General features: G+C 41.1%; 1 long non-coding RNA gene and 1 pseudogene across 2 annotated transcripts in view; one reads left to right on the top strand and one right to left on the bottom strand.

The window, feature by feature from the left end:
* The window catches only part of LOC147020333 (protein FAM200C-like), a 46996-nt pseudogene that overhangs the window by 11720 nt on the left and 14917 nt on the right, over positions 1-20359 (top strand). The gene's annotated exons all lie outside the window — the stretch shown is intronic.
* Positions 12613-14822, bottom strand: LOC147020334 (uncharacterized). The gene is made up of 2 exons (XR_015061767.1): positions 13765-14822; positions 12613-12945 (listed from the first exon to the last, which is right to left on the bottom strand). It is a non-coding gene; the product is annotated as an uncharacterized LOC147020334 (long non-coding RNA).

Raw genomic sequence — 20359 nt, 5'->3', positions numbered from 1 at the left:
ATTTCTCGATGTCTTATCCGCATTTATAGATAAACACAATGCTCCAATCCAATCGTCGTTTATGAGAGCGAAGGAAAGGCCTGTGTGGTTGTTTCTGGCTCGCGATTTTAAAGTTTTTTTGGGGGTGGGGGGGGGGGGTTACACGTACGGGAATGCGAAAGCGAAGGAACGGCCTGTGTGGTTATTTCTGGCTCACGGTTTGAACGTTTTTTTTTTTGGGGGGGTTGCACGTACGGGCACGCGAGAGCGAAGGAACGGCCTGTGTGGTTATTTCTGGCTCACGGTTTGAACGTTTTTTTTTTGGGGGGGGGGGGGTTGCACGTACGGGAATGCAAGAGTGAAGGAACGGCCTGTGTGGTTGTTGTTTCTGGCTCGCGGTTTGAACGTTTTTTGGGGGGGGGGTTGCACGTACGGGCACACAAGAGCGAAGGAACGGCCTGTATGGTTGTTGTTTCTGGCTCGCGGTTTGAACGTTTTTCTTTTGTTTGTTTTTTTGCACATACGGGCACGTACTAGTCTATCTATTCCAGCAATCTCTGTGTGTCTGTCTGTGACTGCTGTTTCTCGACAACCACTGGTCCGATCTAATTGAAACTTGCCAGGTATATTCCTGGGACCTGAGTATGTGCCTTTTTAATGTTTGATATTAATCTGACAAGTGGCTCCCAAGTTATGGCCATTTATTTACCAAACCAATGACAGGAAACGGTGCTATGACGTCACAATTTCTTCTTTTTTTTTCGCACGTTCGGGCACGCACTGGTTTATATAGATTCACAAAACATTATGATATAATTTGATATGCTCCTTCCGTTTCCTTCTCAAGGGTCCCTGCTGTTGATGAATAATAAATGTTACTGCTTGAACCACCACATTGAAGGTCCACAGAATCAGAATTTTTTTATTTTTACCCCACACGCATCTAAAAGCGGGGTTAAGCAATCGGTCACCTACGTACATGTCTGCATTTTGTTAAGAGCGTACATGGAAAACCATTCAACGGAGGGAATTGAACCTTTGCTACATGTGACATGACCATGCGATTATAGCGCATATTACTTGGATGATGTACACGCCCTACAAACTTACATGATGAATTAAACTTAGCATAATGCCCAGAGACAATGTCACTTCTTCGTGTTCAAAATTAGAATCATTGTAATCGCTTCAACCGTTATTATGCTCAGCTGTTGAAGAAGAAGAAGAAGAAGAATTGTATGGAAAGTACGATCGATTAAAAATCTAATGTTTCCCTTCAATTCCACTCAACAATTCACACCTTGATCGGTCTGGAGCGGGAGGCATGTGTTCAGCAAGCTCGTGCTTGCCAAGCCAGCCGTTCCTTCGCAACGGGTTTGACTGGAGTGCTTAAGCCACTCGCCGAGCGCTACACGAGAAACTTGGGAACTGAACACACACCTGGTGATGAAGCGCCAGCGATTCGCCTCTCACCTCCACACCGGTTGGTGAGAACAACCCCGCCACGAGAAGGCCGGTGCGAGGCTGCACTGTCAGAGGCTGCTGGAGACGTGAACCAATCAGAGTGTTTGATGTGCAGGTAATGTACCTTGAGAGATTATCCTCAATGTCACTCCATGGCATAATGGTCCATGGGGGTCAGAACGTGTATTTCTCTATGTACATGCATCAGACACAAACACAAAGGAGAGAAAGCCACAAGCACTAAGGAGTTAGCACACAAAAATAACGCACAGGTGAGTAGAAAGGCAGAAAGCGTCCAATAAACCTCCATCGATACACCTGTACGTGCTAGGAAATAGATATGGAGGGATACTGAAACTGTGCTCCACGAGACTTGACCCACCAAAGAAGGCAGGAGAGAAAGGAGGACCAGGAAGCGTGTGAAGACCACCAAGCCAGCTTGCAAAGACACGAGCCCCAAAATTCCCGAGTCTCGGAAAGGTGCATCGAGCAAGACAGCTCGACATGAAGTGACTGCTCTTTCCCTCTTCCTGGGTTTATATAGTCATGTCCAAATAATGTCCAAATTGAACAAAAAAAAATTTCGTGTCGGAACTGCTGCTAATTTCAATTATGGAGCTTAAATTTTGTAATTTAGCTTGGTTTAAGAGATTCTCGAGGTTACGGCATGTGCGGAAATTAACGCTGGTGTTTCTGGGCATTTTAAGCATTGCAATGTATCCAGCGATTCGTAGCTATGATGAACAGCTATGATTCGATAATATGAGGGAGGAAACTGAAAAAGAATAGTTGCGGCTTGCTCCATGTCAAGGCATGGTTGAGCAGGCCAAAAAACATGGTGGCTTCAGACCCCAGTGTGGTTCCCCAGGATACGCCTTAAGACCCCAGACAACGAGGGGGCCGAGGTTTGCCTGATGAAGGATATAATTAAATAAGGCTGTTAATTATCTTCAAAAGGGATGTTTTAACTAACCCAAACACCCAATTTTCACTCACGCACACCCTTGGGGTTCTCTTAGTATGCATGCAAAGTTCCAGGCTGCTAGGTTTCATGGTTTTGGAGTTATGGAGGACACACACACACACACACACACACACACACACACACACACACACACACACACACACACACACACACATACACACACACACACACACACACACACACACTGACATCTATTAGTATGGAAGATAGTATAGTTCTAAAGTGTTTTTTCTGCCTCTGTGAACGAAGTCGCCGGAGGCATTATGATTTTGGGTTGTTCTTCCGTCCGTCCTTGCGTCCTGATGGGTTTTTGGTAATGCGATAACTTTGGAATGGCTGAAGGGATCTCATTCGAACTTTGTACAAGTATTTATAATCACGAAAAGATAAACTGATTAGATTATGGGGGTGAAGAGGTCAAATGCCAGAGGTCCCATGAGGTGAAAATTTTGTTCCCACACGAACTTGTGAACCAGTGATTGGATTTTGACAAAACTTGGTAATTACATATCATGATGCAAAGATGAACTAATTGAATTTCGGCATCAAGAGGTCAAAGAACAAAGGTCAGATTCCGTGATAGGTTTTCGTTACCGCGATAACTTACGAACTGCTGAATGGATCGAAGTCAAACTTCGTACAAGTATCTGAAATGATGACAAGATAAACTCATTAAATTTTGGGGTCAAGATGTCAAAGGTCAGAGGTCATGTCAGGTAAAAACGTGATACCTGAGAACAGCTGAAGGGGATTTAAATCAAACTTGGGACAAGTATGTATGATGATGTAATAATGTGGGCGGAGGCATATCGGCATCATGACGTTGAAGAGTGCCGTTCTAGTTTTATGTTTAAGTTATTTATGCTTGTTTTCCCATCTGCTAAGTCAATGTGTATTTAGGTGACTTATCAAGTCCAAATTCCATTTTAATCTCGTTGGAGTATTGTTATACCAGTTGTAATTGTGTTCGTTTTTTTATCATTTGGTGTGAGCTGTCGAGCCTGCGTTTGAATCTCGGCCCAGCTCTAAACGGCCATCCTGGTGTTTCACAGGCTGTGTGATCCATGAATGGGTGCTGTCGCTCAGGTGGACGTTACACTGGGCGTCCCGTCCATCACCTGCAGTTAATGGATGTTAAATATCCAACAGTGTCTTTCATTAAAAGTAGGCGAGTTGTCGCCTAAACACACACACGCACGCAATATCGCCCGAATATCACCTGCACCTTGAACAAATTACAAATCATCGCTCTAACCTACAGGGGGCACTGCATCAGTGCTCATAGCAAATGATGCAAACCATCGACACATGCTCCATGAGAAACAATGGAATCAATGGTGTGAAAAGTTTTATGTCATCCATGTACAAGGGGGGTCAGTTGAGCCGAATTTCTTTCTCATGTGCTCAGATCTCAGTCTGATAAAAAGGAAGAGGTCGGAGCTAGATCAGGTAAACAGATCAGGGATGTGAAACAATTCAAAAAGCCACAATCCTTCGCAGCATTCACCTGGGCGGAATGTGCAGGTGCATTGTCGTGGAAAATCCTGACTCCACTTGTGAGCTTTCCTCAATGTTTTTTCATCGTTTGTGTCCGTGTGCCGTACGTGCGTGTCTGCATTTTTAAAATCCATTTTCTCACTAACCATTAATCTGATTGACACAACATTTTTCAAGTAGGTGCACCTCCTGCTGCAGGAATTTAAAATGATAATTATGACGTCATAGGTTACGTGTGGTACAGGTGCCATCTTGGGAAAAAACGAAAAAAAATTTGCGACTCTATCTCCGAAACCACTCCACAGCAAAAATTTACATATGGCCCATTGTCAAGTTGTCCCCATGGGGAATAAGACACGTTCATGACAATATCATGGATTTCTTCATTATGACGTCATTCGTCAAGCACGTTTTCTTGATTTGATAAGTAATTAATTATTTTTCTTTACAGCTGTTGGTCCAATTGACACGAAATTTTGACCATAGATGCAACTCCTCCTGTAAGAATTTATAATGATTATGATGTCATAGGTCACGTGGTACAGGCGTCATCTTGGAAAAATCGAAAAACTTTGTGCCCTCATACCTCTGAAACAGCTCATGGAAAAAAATTGAAACATGGCTCATTGTCAAGTACTCCCCATGTGGAATAAAATATGTTAATGATGTCATTGGTGCCCTCATTATGACGTCATAATTTGACAATTGGAATGGTTGATCCGGTCAGTATGAAAACAAATATCTCTGCAATTGTTGGTCTGATGGAAACGAAATTTTACACTTTAATGCGCCTTCTCCTGTATTATTTTGTAGTCATACATATGATGTCGTCATAGGTCACGTGGTTTAGACACCATCTAAGAAAAACCGAAAAACTTTGCACTATATCTTCCTAACCATACCAAGGAAAATTTTTACACATTTACACAAAAAAGTCAAATACTCCCGATTGGGAATAAGAATTGTTAATGATGATATCATCGGTGCCTTCATTTTGACGTCATAATTCAACAAGTGCAATGCTTGATCCAGTCAGAATGAAAAAACATTTATCTGCAATTGTTGGTCCGATTGCCATGAAATTTTGATGATAGATGTGCCTCCTCCTGGAGGAATTTAAAGTGACAATTATAACGTCATAGGTCACGTGGTACAGGCGCCATCTTGGAAAAAAAAAAACTTTGCACCTTGATATCTCCAAAACCGCTCCATGGAAAACATTGAAACATGGCTCATTGTCAAGTATTCCCCATGGCAAATAAGATGTGTTGATGGTGATGTCATTGGTTCCTTCATTATGACGTCATAATTCGACAAGTGCAACGCTTGTTCCGGTCAGTATGAAAAAAATTCTCTACAATTGTTGAAACCGTTAACTGATCAATGCAAAACTTTAACAAATTGATCAACTACCCATGGGAAATAAAGTTTGATAAAAGTGACATCATCGGTCACTGGTCTGATACTTTATTGGATCAAAGAAAAAAAGGACCTTTAAAAAAACGGAAGAGTTGGCTTGTACCAAGTCTTTCTCAAGACTGCGCAGGGTAAGTATTCTATGACTACCATCTAGTTTATTCTCAAAATTAGTGCGTCATTTGCATAATACTGGACATTAATATTCAAGCCTCTGCATTTAGTCGATCAATTTTACACCTTTTCAAGTTCCAGTAAACAGATGCCATGCCCTTGCTGTGGGAAACAGTTGGGGTGGATGGTGGGCATGGAGAACTTGTGGTTTGAGACATTTTTACCTCTGCCACCAAAGGTGGATGGAGATTGTTTTCACCCCTGGCTGTTTGTCTGTGAACAGGATATCTCAAACGGTTGTGGACATATTCGGACAAAACTTGGTGGACAGGGAGGATATGTGATAAGGATGAATTGGTTCGATTTTGGTGAAGATCCAAATCGTATCCAGATACGAATTTTTTTTCGTGATTCTTCTCCATTGAGAGATGGGGCTAAAGGCGACATATAGCATGATATCTCAAAAGGTTGTGCACGAGTTATAACAAAACTGGGTGGATGAGTTGATTAGGTGACAAGAACAAGCCGATTCGATTTTAGTTCAGGACCGAATCGAGATCCGGCCTTTCAGCCTGGTGGAGGTATGCGCTCTACCGAGTGTCATTCTAATTCAGTTTTCGTTTTGCATGCAAACATTGGTTCAAATAATGTTTTGATTATGCCATTGACACAGGCTAATTGCCTATTTGGCAATGTGCCTAACTACCATAACTATGTCATGAACAGCATTCATCGATGTCACCTCAGTTGATCATCCTGACCTAGGCTCATCCTGTGCTGCATCTGCCATGCTTGAATTCATCAGAGGACTCCTTCACTGTGCTGTATGAGGGGAACACCTTGACTTTAAGTTTGCGCAATGCTGGGTGGGCGGGGGGGGGGGGGGGTTATTCCCCTGACATGCAAATATTTGATATTCGATACGCACTTCATAAACCTGTCAGGGGTGCCTTGGAAACTCGATCACCATTTAGAAAAGTAACAAAGACGACACAGATTCGATAATTTATCATCATTCACCAATAACACTGTACTACATAAATTTCACGTTGAATGGGGTTCTGACTCTTCCTTGATAGTCTGGTTGGAAACCTTTGCAACTCCAACCCATCACTGAATTGGGAAAACAACTATTTTTGAGGTAAAAATGTCAAAGGTCCTTTCAACATCAAACTTTGACAACACCCCCCCTCCCCCATTATCTCCTTCAAGTACAGCAAGTGTGTGACTTTTCGTCTACTCTACATTATAACCATAACTACCATCACTTCGTTGACAGGTTTGATTGAAAGACAGCATCTTGCACTTCACACACGTATTAAATGTGTATCTGTGAATCCCAATGATGATGGAAAATGAAGTGAAATATGCGACACCGGAAGGGAACTCGGGAGCGAGCATACCTCTCGTTTGCAATGCCTGATCCACGCAAACATATCGGGCCAAATATATATTTGAAATATCAAGCTATATATATATCGCTTTTGGCCAAATTTCTCAATAGTAAAGAATCATTTAAAAAAAATAAAATTCTTGTATCCAGATCCAGATTCGGAACTTCACCAAAATCGAATCAATTCGGCCTTGTCATACACCCAACATGTCCACCAAGTTTCATCTGAATCTGTCCATAACTTTTTTGAGACATTGTGATATATATATATATATATATATATATATATATATATATATATATATATATATATATATATATATATATATATATATATATATATATAATCAGTTTAGATTTATCTCAAAATGGTGATGAATCACTGAATAAATTATCAGATCAGGATCTCGATCTTAACCCAAATGGAATCAATTCTTCCTTGTCACACACCTACCATGTCCATCAAGTTTCATCTGAATCTGTCGACAACTTTTTGAGATATCGTGCTGTATACCGTTTTTGGCCCCAATGGTGAAGAATCACGAAAAAAATTCTAGTAGCTGATCCGGATCTTCACCAAAATCTAATCAGTTCGTCCTCGTCACACCCCCAACCTGCCCACCAAATTTCATCCAGATCCATGCACAACTTTTTGAGATATCCTGCACACAAACAGACAGACAAACAAACAAGAAAAAGATGTCATGCAGAGCACGATACTTGCAAAATCCATAAAACAAGTTTAACCTCAACAATAATTGGTGGTTGAGTTGAATGACCAAATCCTCTTCAAATTTCAAGTCAATGGGATGAAAATTGAGGATTTTAGAAATCTCACCGAGGTTGTTGACCTTTTGCCTATGTTGAGCTTTTGGCCAATATTGACCTCAAAAATAATAGGAGATTAAATTCAGTAAGCTGATATGAAAATCCTGTTCAAATTTGTAGTCAATCGGATAAAAATTGAGTATTTTAGATATTTGACAAATTTGTTGACCTTTGGCCTATGTTGACCTTTTAACCTCAAAAACAAGTTGATTCTTGCTTTCGACAAATTATATCAAGTGGTGAAGTTTCGTGAAGATTGGTTTAAAATTGCAACCCATAGGTGATTGACAGACAAACAAACAAACAAGCCGGTAGGCGATATGGGTGGTCGCTATATAATTGCATACTAGTCATACAGTTTTTGACGGATTGGGCTGAAATTTTTTAACAAAGGTTGATTATAGTGTGCATAAAAGCGCAGAAGCCGATTTTTGATTTTCGAAAAAGTATATATATATAAATATTTTTCGGATTTTTTTCAAAAATTTTGAAGTCCCGTTGCTCGGCAACGGTGGCGTCCATAGCAACGGTGCTCAAAAGCATACAACTCGATCCAGGTTTAAACCTACCAGTCAAGTTTCATCAAAATCGGTTGACTCCTGTGGCCTCCAGAGCTGTCCATAACATACATACAGACAGACGGAAAACCTGAGAATAACGGTAGTCTAGCAACCACCCAACAAGAAAAAGATGTCGTGCAGAGCAAGATACTTGCAAGATCTCTCCCCCTCTCCAAAGGTTGCTCTGGATACATAAAATTGTCCATTTCGTTGAGATTAAAATTGACAACCGTAATCAAAACTCAGGTTAATCGGATAAACATTGATTATTTTGCAAAATGAAATTGATTTTAGAAGTTTGACCTTTGACCTTTTGACCTCAAAAATAGTTGGTTACCAATTTTAGTGATACAATATGCAATTGCTGCTTAATTTTCAGGTTAATCGGATGAAAATTGACGATTTTTCAAATTAAATTTGATGATTTTAGAAGCTTGATGTTGAGATGACCTTTGACATTTTGACCTCAAAATTAGTTGTTTTCCCAATTCAGTGTTAGACAATGCAATTGCTGTTTAATTGCAAAGTAAATAGGATCAAAATTGATGGTTTTTTCAGTGGAAAATGGATGATTTTGGAAGTTTGGCCTTGAGTTGACCTTTGACCTTTTGACCATAAATAGTTTCCCAATTCATTGACACAATATGCAAATCCTGTTCAACTTTCAAGTCAATCAGCTGAAAAATGATGATTTTAGAAATATGACCTGAAGATGACCATTTTTTTGTTTGTTTGTTTGTTTTTTGTTTTTTGTTACTTTGTCGAGGCTCATATGAGAGCTAACACACAACACACAGAGGGGGGGGGGGGCATGAGACAAGAGGGGTGGGAATGGGAAGGACACAACAGTGGGGAACAGAGATGTGAGGAGATCTGTGGAAGGGAGAGGGATGGGGTGGGGGAACATGGGGTTTTCAATATGGACATTGCAGAGACTTTCAGGAAGGAAAGCAGGGAATTTGAAGAAGGTGGGTTTGGGGCTTTGATTACGATTGTCAATTTTAATCTCAACGAAATGGACAATTTTATGTATCCATAGCAACCTCTCCTCTTTCTTCTCATTAACTCTTCTTCATTGGTGTATGTGTGTGTGTGTGTGTGTGTGTGTGTGTGTGTGTGTGTGTGTGTGTGTGTGTGTGTGTGTGTGTGTGTGTGTGTGTGTGTGTGTGTGTGTGTGTGTGTGTGTGTGTGTTTGTGTGTGTTTGTCTGTGACTGCTGTTTCCACACAACCACTGGTCCGATCTAATTGAAACTTGCCAGGTATATTGCTGGGTACCTGAGTATGTGCCTTTTCAAGGTTTGATATTAATCGGACAAGTGATTCCCAAGTAATGGCCATTTATTTACCAACCAATGACAGGACATGTTGCTGCGGCCATTTATTTACCAACCAATGACAGGACATGTTGCTGCGGCCATTTATTTACCAACCAATGACAGGAAACGTTGCTGCGTAGGCGTGGCTGATGGGGAACAGAACCTCAGCTGCGTTCGCCATTATGGGTTTTTTTCTCTTCTCTTCTCTTTGTGTTTTTTCCTTGCAAAAAGGCAAAATACGTTGGCGCTAATTGAATAATTGGCCATTAAAACTAATAATTTATCAAAACGTTGGCAGATCCAGCAGCCTCCGCATTCTTGCCCTGGACGAGGAAACAAAGAAGCACCGTTTCCTCAGCAATGTTGTTTATGAAGAGGTGCTAACGAGATAAAGGTGTGTACATGGAGACAATTTTTATTATTATTTATTTATTGAAGAAAAATTGTTCCGAAAATAATTTAACAAAAAGTGCACAACTTTTTTTTGTTTCCAATTGTCAAAATGGTATGGCCTTTGGAAGGGTTAAGGAATTCAGCTCGACTCAACATGCTTGCCAACGAAATGCATCTCAATTTGGTGGTATGCTTTGCAAACTTTTATTTATTTATTTATTTATTTTTTACTATTTTCAAACTAAAACAATTCGAACGTGGAACACCGAATAACACTGTACGTTCAGGTCTCCTACAAATCCTACCCTGTCGCCTCACCATGGCATAGGAGTGGCAATGGTCAAAGGCAGTGAATGTCATGGCTAGCAAAGACAGGGAGGTAAACTTGATTTTAATTAAGTCTGTGTGTGTAAGTATCACAGCAGTTGTTACTTCAAGAAAGCAATAATTCGTGGAATGATGTGAACATTCCTTATGGGCATGCACTACTTCCGGATAGTGATGACTTACTGTATCCCAATAATTTCTCGATTTCTTATCCGCATTTATAGATAAACACAATGCCCCAATCCAGTCGTCGTTTATGAGAGCGAAGGAATGGCCTGTGTGGTTGTTTGAAAGTTGTTTTTTTTGCATGTACAGCCACGCACATATGGGCACGCGAGAGCGAAGGAACGGCCTGTGTGGTTGTTGTTTCTGGCACGCGGTTTGAAAGTTGTTTTTTTTGTATGTACGGTCACGCACTACGGTCACGCATGTACGGTCATGCACGTACGGGCACGTGAGAGCGAAGGAACGGCCTGTGTGGTTGTTGTTTCTGGCACGCAGTTTGAATTTTTTTTATTTTTTTTGGTTTGCGCGTACGGCCACGCACTTACGGCCACGCACCTACGGGCACACACTAGTCTATCTATAATTCCAGCAGTGTGTGTGTGTGTGTGTGTGTGTGTGTGTGTGTGTGTGTGTGTGTGTGTGTGTGTGTGTGTGTGTGTGTGTGTGTGTGTGTGTGTGTGTGTGTGTGTGTGTCTGTGACCGCTGTTTCTCAACAACCACTGGTCTGATCTAATTAAAACTTGCCAGGTATATTGCTGGGGCCCTGTGGATGTGCCTTTTCAAGGTTTGATATTAATCGGACAAGTGCTTCCCAAGTTATGGCCATTTATTTCGCAACCAATGACAGGACACGTTGTTGCGTAGGCATGGCCGATGGGGAAGAGATCCTCAGTCGAGTTCCCCATTACAGGAAACAACGTACGGACTTCCGGATAGTAATGACTGAGTGTATTCTAATAATTTCTCGATTTCTTCTGTGCATTTATAGATAAACACAATGCCACAATCCAGTTGTCGTTTACGAGAGCATAGGAACGGCCTGTGTAGTTGTTTGAAAGTTTTTTTTTTCGTTTTTTTTTGCACGTACTTTTTTTTCTCTCTCTCTCTTCTCTTCTCTTTGTGTTTTTCCTTGCGATGACATTGCGAAAAGGCAAAATACGTTGGCTCTAATTGAATAATTGGCCATTAAACTAAATTGCGAATAATCGTAACTGCAATATGTGAACTTCCGGACAGTGAGGACTTAACTTCCGGACTTCCGGATAGTGAAGACTTACTGTATTCTTTCTCGATTTTTTTTTTCCTCGATTTATCGACTTACTGTATTCTTTCTTTCTCGATTTCTGTACTTTCTCGATTTCTTTCTCGATTTTCTTAAACGCAATGCCCCAATCCAGTCGTCGTTAATGACAGCGAAGGAACGAAGCTGCGCGTCGTGCACGCGTAATGGAATCTAACGAAGCATGAGCTGCTCGCATGACACGCGACGCGACACGCGACGCTACGCGCGTGACAAGGCGTCGTGCAGCTGAAACTGATGAAGAACGAAACGGACATCCATTTTGCATTTTATACAATCACTTATCGATCCTATACTGGTGTAAGTAATTTTTTTTGTACGGACGGCCACGCACGTATGGGCACGCACGTACAGGCACGTGAGAGCGAAGGAGCAGCCTGTGTGGTTGTTTCTGGCACGCGGTTTGAAATGTTTTTGTTTTATTTGCACGTACGGCCACGCACGTACGGCCACGCACGTACGGGCATGCACTAGTTGATGAAAAACAGAAAATTAACAGGGCCCAGAACGCTGCCTTGAGGAACTCCAGCCTGGACAGGAGGAGGAGATGAAAGAACTCCATTTAGGGCCACACGTTGACTGCGACAGGAGAGGAATCTGTGAACCATGAGTGGAGATGGCCTTGGATACCATAGAAAGAGAGTTTGGTGAGCAGGGCAGGGTGCCAATACATGTCAAAAGCACACGATATGTCTAGGGATATGGCTCTGATTTCATGTCCAGCATTGAGGACCTCCATCCATTGTTGGGAGAGCAGAAGCAGCATATCCAGGGTAGAGTGACCTGGTCTGAAACCAAATTGATGATCGGAAATCAAGCCATTGGAGAAGAGGAAGGATTTAATGTCTGAAGCGATGATGGATTCCATAACCTTGCTGATGATTGGGAGAAGGCTGATTGGTCTGTAGAACCTTTGATCTCAAAATAAATAGGCTTCTCAGTTGAGACTACCTCTACAACTTGGTAAAGTTTCATGATGATCGGTTTATAATTATGACCTGAAGGTGATTGACAAACAAACAGACAAGCAGAATAACGCATGCAACCAACCAATTTATTTGAAAAATCTTTGACTTTCGCTCGTTACAAAGAAAGATGTCTTGCATAGCACAATATTTGCGAAATCCATCAAACAAATTTGACCTGAAAAATAATTGGTGGTTGAATTCGGTCACTTGAAATGCAAATCCTCTTCAAATTTCAAGTCAATGAGATGAAAATTGAGGATTTTGGAAATCTCACCTAAGTTGTTGACCTTTTGAACTTTTGACCTCGCAAACATTGACCTCACAAACAATGGGCTTCTTCCTCATGCCAAACTCGACCATGTGATGAAGTTTCGTGAACATCGGTTGAAAATTCTGACCTGTAGGTGACAAACAGAGTGACAAACAGACAGACAGACAGATAGAATGACAAAATCGACTGACCAATATACTTGAAAAATCTTCGATTTTGCAAGTAATAAAAAATCACTCATGGAGTGACAACTCGGCAAAACAGCAAAAAGTAGAATGGCAGTCGGTAGAGCGCATACCTCTGCCAGGTGGAACAGTTCACGTTTTGTATCCCACTGATGGGCTAGATCTGAACCAAAATCCAATCCGCTTGTTCTTGTCACCTATCCAACTCAGCCACCTTGTTTTGTCATAACTCATCCACAACCTTTTGAGATAGTGATATATTTCGTTTTTGGCCCTATCTATCAATTTTAGAAATTAGACTTGTGTTGACCTTTTGACCTTAAAATTAATTGGAAGTTGAATTCAGTGACCTGACCTGAAAATGCTCTTCAAATTTCAAGTCAATTGGATGAAAATTGAGGATTTTAGAAAGTTGGCCTTTGTTTACCTTTTGATCTATGTTGACCTTTTCACCTATGGTGACCACAAATAAAAAATATCGGGTTTAATTCATTAACCTGTTATGTAACTCCTGTTCAAATTTAAAGTCAATCGGTTGAAAATTGAGGATTTTAGAAAATTTGGCCTTTTGGCCCATTTCGAGCTTTTAGCCTATGGCAGGGGTCGGGAACGTTTTTGACTCAGAGAGCCATTAAAGCAAAATATTTGGAAATCTATTTCAGTGAGAGCCATATAATATATTTTAAGACTGAATTCAACTAAATGTTAGTATAATAAGCCTCTGAATTTATTCTTTTAAATAATGTTGTTATAATACTCACCATTAATGGGACTTCTGGTGCTGCATGGATTTGCTGATGGCTTTGTAGTCTGGTTGGTACTTGGTGAGGTTAAGCTTCATGCAAGCGTTGAGGCTTTCATTCGTTAGACGTGATCGTAGGTTGGACTTGATGTTTTTAAGATGTGAGAATGACTGCTCACATGCATACGTAGATCCAAACAAGGTCAATACAGCAATACTCACACGCTGCAGTGTGTGGTATGTGACAGGAAGCGCGTTCCAAGTTTTGATAATCAGCTCGTCTTCGGGTTGAAGTTTTTTCATTTCTGTTCACATGTGCTTGCTCGCCAACTCCACTTTCTGTCGTGCGATTCTTTCCATATCTTCATTCAGTGACTTGAAGTTATTTACCCACATGTCTGAGGCCTTCAGGTCAGCCACTTCTGCTTCAAAATCTCTGACGGAGACACCAGGAATGTAACTCAGGTCGGCTGTGTTCAGTGAACAGTCGTTTGGATGGGTGATGAACTTAAAAAGACGAGTGTGCTCACGAAATTCTCCAAAGCGTGCTTTGAATGACTGTAGGAGACTGGATGTGAAGCCAGCTTACTGGTGGAGATCAAAGGTTTTGAGTGGGCTCACTTGCTGTGCATGCATCTTTAAATTGTCTCAGTTTTTCAAAATGTAGTAAACGACCTGTTTCAAGATCCATGATAAAGAGCTCCAGCTTGTTTTCAAAAGCAAACACGGCTTGTTGAAGGGATAACACTGTATTTCCAATGCCTTGCATTTTCACGTTGAGCTCGTTCAGATGTTCAGTCATATCCACGAGATAGTAAAACTTGAGGAGCCACTCAGTTTCGGCTAGCTCAGGATGCTCAATCCCTTTCATTTCAAGGAAAGTCCGGATTTCGTTCAGGCAAGCCGCAGAACGGCTAAGCACCTTCCCTCTTGACAACCAATGCACATTGCTGTGCAAAAGCAGACCGTGATAGTTATTTCCAACTTCATCCAGCAGTGTTTTAAACTGGCGAGCATTTAAGGCTCGGGCAACAATAAAGTTGATCACACGAATGACCAGCGACATCACTTCGCCAAGCTGCCCATCACACATCTGAGCACAAAGTGCCTCCTGGTGTAGAATGCAATGGAAACTTAGGATGGGTCTATTTTCATGTTCACGGAGAAGCGCCACAAATCCTTTGTTTTTCCCCACCATACACGGAGCACCATCAGTACACACCGAGATAAGTTTATCCATTCGTAGATTTTTTTCTTGAGCGAACTCCATGAAAGACTTGAATAAATACTCACCTCTTGTGGACCCTTTTATTGGCAGAACAGCAAGACTTTCTTCGCGCAGTGTATCACCAGCAGCATATCTTGCAATCACACTGAACTGCGACAAATGGCTTACGTCTGTTGACTCATCCAAAGCCAGGGAAAAGAACGGCGCTGTATTTATGTCCTTCACTTGCGTTTCCTCCACTTGGTTTGCCATCATGATGGTACGATCATGAACAGTTCTTGCCGACAGAGGCATGTCTTGTATCCGTTTGATTATCTTGTCTTTGTTCGGAAGATCATCAAAAAGTTCATTGGCGACATCCAGCATGAACGTTTTTGCATACTCGCCATCTGTGAATGGTTTTCCGTTCCTCACTATTGCTAAAGATCCAGCAAAGCGAGCGGAATTATAGTCACCTTGCCGGGTCCATACGCGGAGTTGCTGCTGGCTGGCTTGTACCCTGCTCAGTAGCTCTTGGCACGCTTTCTTTCTGCTGTCTCCCACAGGGTATTTTGATGCAAAGGTAGCATGGCACGTGTCGAAGTGCCGCTTTATATTCGACCGTTTCATCGATGCAATTTTGTCATTGCAAATTAGACACACCACAGAACCTGCTCTCTCCACAAAGGCGAATTCTTCGGCCCATTCGTCCTGAAATGTACGATACTCCTCATCTTTTTTTCTTTTCGCCATCTTCTTCGTCGAAGGGTTAGCTTTGAGCAAATGAGAGAGAGGAAGATGTTGACCCAAGTGAGTCTGGCTGGCCTGCGCACGGGCTGACATACTCGAGAGGTGCGGCACGGCCGGCCGACTCTGGGATGCTGTCGCCTCAGCGGTGGCGCGTGATTGGTCGAGATGAATTCCGTGACGCGTCTCGGTGGCGGCACGTCATTGGAGGAACCGAAATCACGAGTCGCCTCAGCGGTGGCGCGTGATTGGTCGAGATGAATTCCGTGACGCGTCTCGGCGGCGGCACGTCATTGGAGGAACCGAAATCACTACTCGCGTCGGCCGCATGACTGGACGAAACAAAAACCGCTTCAGACAATTCGGAGGTGTTTTTTCTTCTCTCCTTCTGCCAAGTTCAGCCCTGCACGTGAATGAAGCATGACACCATTCAAACTATAGGTAAAGCTTCTGCGAGAAATATTGGGCTTTCCAAGTTTCAAACTCCAATTTTATCTGCGAGCCAGATGCAATCATCAAAAGAGCCATACCTGGCTCGCGAGCCACACGTTCCCGACCCCTGGCCTATGGTGACCACAAAAATAATAGGTGGTTAAATTCAGTGACCTGAGATGTAAATCCTTTTCAAATTTCAACTCAATTGGATGAAAATTGAGGATTTTAGAAAATTTTGCCCAAATTGGCCTCTGCAGACCTTTTGGCCAATATTCACCTCCAGATTAATTGGTAGAGTTCAGCAACCTCATCTGTAAATGGTCTTCAAATTTCAAGTCAATCGGATGAAAATTGAGGATTTTTGTAAATTTGGCCTTTTGGCCTAAGTTGATCTCAAAATCAATGGGTGGTTGAATTCAGTGACCTGATTTGCAAATGGTCTTCAAATTTCAAGTCAATCGGATGAAAATTGACAATTTTAGAAACAATTTTAAAATTTGGCCTATTTTGGGTTGACCTGGTCAATGTTGACCTTTTGGCCAATGTTGACCTCAAAATTAATAGGTGGGTGAATTTGGTGACCTGATATGCAAATGGTCTTCAAATTTCAAGTCAATTGGATGAAAATTGAGGGTTTTTGTAAATTTGGCCCAAATTGGCCTTTTGGCCTAAGTTGATCTCAAAATTAATAGGTGGTTGAATTTAGTGACCTGATGTGCAAATGGGTTTCAAATTTCAAGTCAATCGGATGAAAATTGACAATTTTAGAAACAATTGTAAAATTTGGCCTATTTTGGGTTGACTTTCTGGCCTATGTGGACCTTTTGTCCTAAGATAACCTCAAAAGTAGAAGGTGGTTGAATTCAGTGACCTGGTATGCAAATCCTGTTCAACTTTCAAGTCAATCGGATAAAATTTGAGGATTTTAGAAAATTTGGCTCAAATTGACTTATTGGCCTATGGAGACCTTTTTGGTCGACCGAATTTTACGAAACCTCAATGCTGGACCGTCGCAGGGTCGGTGACAATAATCTCTGAAAATTTCAGAACGCTCGGTTGAGCGGTTTGAGCTGGAGGCGAGCGGACATACAAATGAAAAATCATGCTAAGCACGAGACTTGGCGAATTCGTTGACCTTTCCGTGTGGTGGTCCAAGCTGTAATGTCATGGAATGTGTGGTGTTTATTTGTTCGTACATTGATAAAATGACGCAACGTCACAAATAACAATTATCAGGCGCGCGTTGTCATGGTAACGGCAGCAGATTGAAAATTTTCACAACTCATTTAAAGCCACCATGTGACATTCAACAACTTATCATCGGTGCTTGTTGCCTTCATTCTGATCGTAGAAAATATTTGAAAATACCTAGGAACATTGCTTTTCAACCAGCTTTACGATGCCGTTATCAGGTTTGAAATATGTTGTAAAACAAAAACATGTATTTTATGTGTGTTTTTCATGTTTTGGGTGACCCTGACCTTGACCTTGGGTCAATTTCGATCAAACTTTGTACACATGTTAATATTACATGCATAAATAGACAGTATAAGTTTCAATATAATAAGTGCATAACTGTTTGAGAAATAGGCATGTGTAATTCACAAAATTACCCATTGGTTTATAATGGGCGATACTATAAAGTGATGCAGAATCCAGATCCTGATCTTGAACATCACCAAAAGTCATATGTCTTTTTTTACTGTGGATTTCTATCAGCTGTTAAAATTTCATCCAAATCGGTTAAGAATTGTGACCTGTAGAACGAATAGAATTTTTTTTTTAAATCACACCAATAGCTAAAAACTTTGACGTCATACGCTTGCGAAAACTGTGCATAATTTGTGCTAACATGCATTTTAAAACATTTATATATTCCATTTAAGTTTGTTTTGGCGTCAACAGGAAGTCGCTACGACTTCCGGTTACTGAGTTATGTTTAAAAGCTTGTTTTCACCTTTTTTGGCGTAACGTCGTGACGTTAAGTGCGATTATGACGTGATTTGATCCCAGACTATTTCAGCAAGATTGGCTATCACTTGTTAAAATTTGAGAATGATTGCTTCAGTAGTTTTGGCTGCACACGAGCGTAAATATTTTTTTTTAAATGACGTCGATAGGCAAAACTTTGACGTCATACGCTTGCGAAAACTACGCGTAATTTGTAATAAGATGCATTTAGTAATCATTTAGATATTTGAATAAAGTTTAATTTGGTGTCAACCGGAAGTCGCTTCAACTGAGTTATGTCCAAAAATGTGTTTTCACGTTGTGTGACGTTTAGTCCGATTAAGACGGGGTTTGGACGCGGACCGTCTCAGGTGGATTGCCTATCAGGTGTAAAAATTTAAGAACCACTGGTCCAGCCGTTTGGGCTGTAGATGACCGGACAAACAAACAAACAAACCAACAAACGGAACAGACCAACATACTTGACAAAATCGAAGATTTCACCAAGTAACAAACAAACAAACAAACACACACAAAGAAGCGGAGGCGATCAACATACTTGTCAAAAAATTTTTTTTGCCAAGTAACAAAATCCACTGACCAATATACTTGAAGAAAAATCTTCGATTTGACAAGTAACAACCAGACAGACAGGGGTGAAAACAACCTCCTTCCACCTTCGGTGGTGGAGGTAAATAGGACATTTTAGAAGACGTAGTTGTTGCTGCTGTCGTCGTGTCTCTGGTTGTTGTTTGTGTTCTCCTTCCGTGTACTATTATACTGCATATATTTCTATTGATGAGAGTGTTACTATGTATGATATAGTGTGCTCCTTCTGTATCCATCACCCTTTATTCTCAATGGTTCCTTTCTGTCGTACCCTTGGTTGCAACCGCTACAGAAGAGCTCCAAATCCTGATTCTTCTTTTTCTTCCATTCTGGAAAAACGGGCTTTTAAAACAGGCATTTTAATGAGATTAAACGGACACAAATTTTTCTTCCAAGTAAATCGATTATTCGCTTTCCAAAAGTACAATTTTTATTATTCAACAACATTAGGAACCCTTTAAAATAAAGCGTATTAGACACACACACACACACACACACACACACACACACACACACACACACACACACACACACACACACACACACACACACACACACACACACACACACACACACACACACACACACACACACACACACACACACGCTTCTCCTTTTAGTAACACTAGTGGGCTGATTGGTCAATTGGACCAAATTTTCATTGGTATTCAGTGCCTTATAGCATACCTGCCTTCCATACTGCTTGAGCATTAACTTGCCTTTGCACCAACCCCAGAGGTGCTTGGGTTAGGGCAGGATTATCCGTTCATTATTATTGTTCCCAAATCACACTATTATTATTATTATCTTGCCAAAACGAAGTTTTTGCAAGATATGTTAGTCAGCTTCTATTTTTTTTTGTTTGTTTGTTTGTTTGTCTGTAATCACGTATAAAAGATTCTGCAGAGCACAGTTATCATTGGAAATTTTTGTAACTTCGCATATCAGAGGCCTATAGAGGTCCCTTTCATCGCACAAAACTTTGAAGGTCAAGGTCAAACGTCAAGGTCACTTTGTCGCAAATCAGGGGAGTCGACGAAACCCTTATTTTTTGAGTAATTTTGATCGGATCGTCTTCAAACTTCATGGGAATATAGTTCATGGTCTGGCGCTCAGCTGATTAATTTTTGGTGGCGATTGGCCTTGACCTTCATGGTTAGCGCCGATTGTCAAACATATTTGACTCCAAGGTCAAATTTTGAAATCTTAGATACCATATCGAGTAATACCTCACATGAAAGCGCTTGATAAGTGCTTTCCAGATCTGTCAAAAGTTTGACACGATGACGTCATTTGATGACGTCATGACGAAAAAACGGATTTTTCATGAAAATTTTATTTTTTGTTTGTCTGTAATCACTTATAAAAAATTCTGCAGAGCACAGTTATTATTGGAAATTTTTGTAACCGCATATCAGAGGCTTATAGAGGTCCCTTTCAGCGCATAAAATTTTGAAGGTCAAGGTCACTTTGTCGCAAATCAGGGGAGTCGACGAAATCCTTATTTTTTGAGTAATTTTGATCGGATCGTCTTCAAACTTCATGGGAATATAGTTCATGGTCTGGCGCTCAGCTGATTAATTTTTGGTGGCGATTGGCCTTGACTTTCATGGTTAGCGCCTCAGGTCAAACATTTGACCCCAAGGTCAAATTTTCAAGTTTGAGG

This window comes from Eptatretus burgeri, chromosome 9 (assembly GCF_056783735.1).
Source record: "Eptatretus burgeri isolate ZD-2024b chromosome 9, Ebu_testis_v1, whole genome shotgun sequence".
NCBI lineage: Eukaryota > Metazoa > Chordata > Myxini > Myxiniformes > Myxinidae > Eptatretus > Eptatretus burgeri.
Note: the sequence above shows the minus strand (reverse complement) of the source record. Positions and strands in the feature narration are given on the sequence as shown.